This window comes from Macaca fascicularis, chromosome 9, assembly GCF_037993035.2.
Source record: "Macaca fascicularis isolate 582-1 chromosome 9, T2T-MFA8v1.1".
Lineage (NCBI taxonomy): Eukaryota > Metazoa > Chordata > Mammalia > Primates > Cercopithecidae > Macaca > Macaca fascicularis.
The window spans coordinates 7646105-7652839 of NC_088383.1; the positions used below are offsets into that span (position 1 = coordinate 7646105).

The window sequence follows — 6735 nt, forward strand, 5'->3', positions numbered from 1 at the left end:
TAGTTACTCTAGTTAGCATCACTGCGTGTATGCCTTTGCCAGCTCAGACGAGTATTCAATCTATCAAAGTCCGGAAACCACTTAAAATAAATGGCCCTGTGTGTTTTGAAATCAGGTGAGGAAACCCCAGGTTTCAAGTAACCATTAATAAATAATTATCCTTTTGTTCATGTATCCTGCCAATTCCCTGATAAGAAAGAGCTGATGGATGACGTAGCTGGTTCATAACTTCCCGTTTATTAGAATGTGTTCATCTTGTACTTTCTACAGATGGAAGCTTTCAGGACCGCATGAGAAGTGTACTGTGTCCACACCACTTTTAGTACTTGGTGGGTAATCAAAATTATATAGGGGCAAGGCTTTTCCCCATAAGCCTTAGCCCAGAGCTTAGCCTGTAGATGCTCATTGAAGATGTGCTTGCTGTGGGGATCCCTGACTGGTAATGTGGGAGATGGCTTCGGAGGCAGGTGATTGACAGAGGACAACAGCAGCAGAAGGGGCGGAGTCTCCTCATGATCCTGACCTTGTATATGGCCTGAGATACCTGGGGGGTTCCTGACATAGAGAGTGTTCAGTAGTCTGTCAGCAAAGAATATTTCAACAAGCTTGGAGAATGGTACTTAACTCATACTGACCACTTGCCCTGTGGCCAAAAGCCACCAGGAACACATCTGTAGTTGAACAAGTTGGGTTTATTAGAAGTTGCAGTGAGAGAGCACACACAGCTTGAGAACTGCAGGGGGTCTCAGAGTAAGAAGATGTTGGAAACAACCTACTACCGGGTTTGGGCTTTGGTTGGGTGATTTTTGGGAGGGTCTAAGGAAGCAGAGGTTTTCTCTAGTGGGGAGTTGCCAGAGGCCAGGGGTGATTCTATGAGGGAGTATCTCAATACATCTCTCATCTCTAGGGAGGGCAGAGTAGAGGGGGACCAAAGTTGGAACTGGGAAAGATGCAGCAGTTGCTTACTTAGCAAGAGTGGAAGATGTATGGGATTTAGCATGATCTGGCCTGAGTGGACATTCTCGGAAATTATTTCTGTCCAACTGGAGAGCACGTAGCTTAGCTGGAAGCATCAGGCCAGCTCACGATAATGCGGAGGCTGTGAGATGAGGTCCTATTTGCTCCATGGCGTGGGCAGAAGTTTGTTTTCTTTCTCTGATGTCATTGATGCAGTTCAGAAAGGAGCTAGAGACCTAGCTCCTGATTCCACTGCCTTACCCTTTGCCTGGTCTCTGTCTGCCTTAAGAAGCATCTTACCAGCTGGGGCAGTGGCTCACGCCTGTAATCTCAGAACTTTGGGAGGCCGAGGTGGGTGGATCACCTGAGGTCAGGACTTTGGGACCAGCCTGGCCAACGTGGAGAAGCTCCGTCTCTACTAAAAATACAAAAATTAGTCAGGCTAGTGGCGCATGCCTGTAGTCCCAGCTACTCAGGAGGCTGAGGCAGGAGAATTGCTTGAACCCAGGAGGGAGAGGTTGCAGTGAGCGGAGATCATGCCACTGCCCTCTACCCTAAGCAACAGAGCGAGACTCTGTCTCAAAAATCAAACAAACAAACAAACAAATCTTACCTGAGGCTGATGAATACTGAGACCCCCATGAGTCTCACCTTCTCATCAGACAAGGATGGATGGGACCTCAAGGTCCATCAAGGTCAGATGTTGACGGTGCCTCTCCTCTCTGCATGCTGAGACAGTGACCTGCCTGGGACTCTGTCCATTTTCTGAAAATTTTATTTCTAATTCATAAAGCCAAATTCCAAATTCCAAAGTGCTGGGATTACAGGCGTGAGCCACCACACCTGGCCGGTTTTAATTTAAAAAAAATTTTTTTTTTTAATAATTTCAACTTTTATTTCAGATTCAGAGGGCACGTGTGCAGGTTTGTTACTTGGGTATATTGCATGATGCTGAGGTTTGGGGTCCAGGTTATCCCGTCACCCAGGATGGGTTAGCTTTTACCCCTTTGCCCCCTCACTCCGCACTCTAATAGCCTGCAGTGTCTATTGTTCCCACATTTATGTCCACATGTGCTCTGTGTTTAGGCCCACCTGTAAGTGAGACCATGCGGTATTTGTTTTCTGTTCCTGCATTAATTCACTTAGAATAATGGCCTCTAGCTGCATCCATGTTGCTGCAAAGGACATGATCTCATTCTTTTTTAAGGCTCTATCGTATTCTATGGTGTCTATGTACCATATTTTCTTTATCCAGTCCACCAGTGATGGCCATTTAGGTTGATTCCATATCTTTGCTATTGGGAACAGTGCTGCGATGAACATCTGCATACGTGTCTGTTTTGGTAGAATCGTTTATTTTCCTTTGGACATATACCCAGTAATTGGATGGCTCAGTTGAATGATAGCCCAGTTTTCAAAGCTTTGAGAAATCTCCAAACTGCCTTCCACAGTGGCTGAGCTAATCAACATTCCCACCAATAAGGTATAAGCATTTTCTCTTCCCTGCAGCCTTGCCAGCCTTTGTCGGTTTTGACTTTTAGTAATGGCCATTCCGACTGATCTGAGGTGGTACCTCATTAAACACTCAGAGAATCCAGATGCTGGCTGCAGTTTGGGAACCCCTGTCCTTCCACACTCCTGACCTCCCCTCGCTTCCTGCTGCCACTGGTTGTTGGACTCACCTGGTAATCCAGAGCCCCGGAAACCTCGAGCTGGCGAGGAAGGCACGAGTCCTGGCGAGTGGCATTTTTAGAAGCTCCTGGGTGACTCTATGATCCTTCAGGATGGGGACCCACTGGTTTGAAGGGGAAGGGTTTGAAGAATTCCACAAAAGACCAGGCCACCCCCGCCTTGCTTCTGGCTCATCTGAAATTGTATCACTCACTGTGACTTATCCCATGGAGTTAACCATTTGCCCATTCTTGCCATCCTTTATTAACATATAAAGTCATTTCCATCTGATGGATGATTGATCCATTTGCTCAATCATTAGGTTCATTAATTATTTTCACATGTTCAGCTAATGTGACCTGAGAAGTGGGGAAGGGAGGTGCACGGTACCACCGTCTTCTCCCTTTGGTGGCAGCAGTCTCCCAACCTGTAGAGGACTCACACCAGAGCAAGAGAATCCATCTCCAAAGGCGTCCAATGGAAGTGTCGGACAATGACTGTATGTGTGCACACTAAATGGAAAAGTGAGCCAGCAGAGACACCAAGTCACACAAGCATGGGCCTTGTCTCATGCTCCAGCGAGGCAGATGCTGGCCCCAAAGGGAGTGGGTGGCTGGTAACTTCCCTAGGGCTTTCTGCATTTTATTGATGAGCAATGAGAGGCATGAAGGCTAAGCAGCTTGCCCTGGGTCATACAGTGAAGAAGTAGCAGAGCCAGTGTCCCTAACCACCAGGCAATGCTGCCACCTGCTCTATGTTGCAGGTGAGGGGCTTAATGAAGGAGGTGACATGGTGAACTCACTGGTTCATTTCTAATCCTTTTTGCAGCTGTCTTAGCCAGTTGCAGGCTGCAGGCTTACCTCTGTAGAGTGAGGGACCAAGTCCACCCTGGGTGCCACCATTGCACACTATCCTGGAACCTCACCTGAAGGATTGGAAACACAGGGCCATGTCCTGAGGCCCAGATAAGAGAAGCACAGCTCTCATCTAGCAGCTTAGGAGTCACGGGAGGGAGCAGCACCTTGCAGTTCTTGTCTCTGCACCCTAGAGGGGAAGCGGGAAGTCTTGTCATTGTCAGCTTGTCCTTCGAAACAAAAATCACCCCACTGATGTGGGAGATGGCTTCAGAGGCAGGTGATTGACAGAGGACAACAGCAGCAGAAGGGGCGGAGTCTCATGATGAAGTTCCATATCCTACACAGGTGGTAAAGAACATTCACACCTGTATTCCCAGCTACACAGGAGGCTGAGGCAGGAGGATCGCTTGGCCCCAAGAGTTTGAGGCTGCAGTAAGTTGTAATTGCACCACTGCACTCCAGCCTGGGCGACAGAGTGAGACCTTGCCTCTAAACCAACAAACAAAAAAGAACATCCACTAAACTGAACTGACCACCTGTTGAGCTGTAAACTCTAAAATAGCAGAAAACATTGACTCCACCATGCTGGGCACACGGCATCTCTCATACACTAGGAAAATGAGGCTGACAGTTAAGGAAATTGGTCAAGGTTGCAGCAGTGAATGACAGCTGAGATTCATGAAGACAGTTTTTAGGTGTCACCGCCAAAGCCAGTGTTCTTAACCACTCAGTTATTTTTGTCTCTCAGCATTAATTAATATACTCGAGAATGAATTAATGAAGCTCCCAGAAATGTCAGCTCACAGGCAGAATTCCAGGGGGATGATGCAGAGGCTAAGAACAGAGGAGTTATGTTACGCATTAGCTCCGATTCTTCACCCTACCTGTCCACACCTTTTGCCCAGTGACTTTGCAGTTCCTCCCCTATGGGGGAAGTGAACTTCCTCCCTCAGTCTCCTTGACTCTGGGTTGGCTGTGTGACTTTTCCTTGCTCAACAGAACGAGAAGGAGGTGGTGCACCGGCTACAAGGCTAGACCGGGGGTCCGCATATCTCCACTTGCAGCTGCCAATGTGTGCATCTGCCACTGCCATCAGAAGAACTTGCTCAGCCAGCTCACGGGTCCTAGGAAAAGAATGTGTCACCCAGAACAGAGCCAGTACACATGAGAATAAGTTGTTGTTGCTTTTAGCCATTAGGTTTTGGGGTGATTTGTGATGTTGCATTGTTGCAGCAATAACTAATAAATACAAACAGTGTTTGAGCTGTGGGCTCCAATGGACTTTTGTCACTTAGTAGCTCTGGCCATTATTTCAACTTTCTAAATCACAATATCTGTCACAAAAGACAGCAAAATAAAAATACCTAAAAAGTAATGTTTTAGAAGGTGCATGCATTTCTGTGTGCTAATTAAATGAGATAATGCTGGTAAGGGCTTTCTGCAGCACCTGGTACCAGTTGTGTTACATTAGCCCTTGTGGGGTGACCCTGTGCCTGGGAAGGGGCTCTGTAGGCAGAGGCCTCTGCATCGGGTGCTCACCATAGGCCTGTGCCCACCAGTTGGTTCTGTAGTTTTCATATTTTACAAGTTAAACGTGCTGAAAGCAGCATGGGCATACTCGTTCAGCTGAATTAACTTCCACATGCTGAGCATGCCCAGCCTGACAGAATGATCCGGGCTGTGTGTATGTGCATGCTCACATGTGCACAGCAATGCGAGTGTTTATTCTTATTGGAATGTGAGCAAAGATGGGAAATATTTCTGCTTCTTGAAAATTCTGCATAAAACCTTCGTCTGTGTTTCTGTTATTGCATAAAGTTGGGCACTCCATTTCTTGGAGTCAACGTTTAAAAGACAAGACAATAGCAGGAAATGCTGGTCTGTCTTCCTCCAGCTTTTAAACAATGTCCTCTACGTGCCGGTGTGGAAGTAGCCCGGATGCAATTGGATGAACAACAGACGGTGCTTTCCAGGATGGTGCTGTGCTTTCATTCATCTGGGTAGCTCCTCTGTGAGCCTCCCAGCACCGACCACAGATCCCCCACTCTCCAGCCTGCAAGACCCCGAAATTCAAGCCACACAAAGAAAGGAAGAGGGGGCCGTTGGCGTTTACTGAAGCTTGTAAAACTGTCAGCAAAGCAGCCCTTCCGCTTGGACTCCCTGCTAGCCGGGTTTTACAGTGCTGAAGTCAGCATCTTGATTCAGCTGCCTAAATAATCTCCTGCAGTCCTGCAAGGCCTGGGGTAGGAGAGGGTGTGGGGACCAGGGAACTCTGTAAGGGCTGGGATGGGAACCCCAGGGAATAAGACAGACCAACTGTGGGGCTTCAGACTCCACTGCAGCCCGGATCGGGTTGTTGTTGTTAATTTCTTAAGCAATTTCTAAATCCTGTATTGACTCTGTCATGCATGTAATTGATCCTTAGACATTGTCAGCCAAATGACTAAAGGATTTAGAAATCTGATTGACTTTTGGAAATCTGATTGACCGGCACACTCTCTCTGCCTCTTTCTCTCTCAACATTTTATTTCTAACTATAGTTTCTTCTGTCTTTTTAGTTCCCCTAAGCAGATCAGACATCTCACTTTTAAAAAATGCCTTTCAAAACATACCTTTAAAAAACTGCTTTCAAAGAAATACCTCAGCGCTTCTTATTTTGGCAATGGTGAGGGTAGTATCCCAATGCCAACCAGCATCTCCATCCCTGCCTCCGCACTGTGCCCTGGCTGGGGAGAAGTTTCATCTCACAGGTGAGCGTGGGGTCTGGGCGAGGAGGAGCCACTGCTCTCCCTTATGAAGAAGATAGAGCTGGATCAGTGAACGGTACCAGAGGCACACAGCTCAGACTCCCCTCCGGTTCAGGTTCTGTTGCTCAGATCTATTGTTTTCTATTTATTCTGTGCAATGGCCCCAAGTTTAGCAATCTAAAGCTTGCCTAGCCGGGCGTGGAGGCTCACGCCTGTAATCCCAGCACCTTGGGAGGCCAAGGCGGGCAGATCACCTGAAGTCAGGAGTTTGAGAACAGCCTGGCCAACATGATGAAACCCCATCTCTACTAAAAAATACAAAAATTAGCTGGGCGTGGTGGCGGGCGCTTGTAATCCCAGTTACTTGGGAGGCAGAGGCTGGAGAGTAACCTGAACCCAGAGGCGGAGGTTGCAGCGACCAGAGATTGCGCCATTGCACTCCAGCCTGGGTGACAAGAGTGAAACTCCGTCTCAAATAAATAAATAAATAAAAGCAACGTTGC

The 6735-nt window shown here is 47.6% G+C and overlaps 1 long non-coding RNA gene across 1 annotated transcript; it reads right to left on the reverse strand.

The window, feature by feature from the left end:
• Positions 1–1825: 1825 nt before the first annotated feature.
• LOC141407591 (uncharacterized) lies at positions 1826–4609 on the reverse strand. Its single transcript, XR_012417218.1, has 2 exons — positions 4370–4609; positions 1826–3672 (listed from the first exon to the last, which is right to left on the reverse strand). It is a non-coding gene; the product is annotated as an uncharacterized lncRNA (long non-coding RNA).
• Positions 4610–6735: the final 2126 nt, after the last annotated feature.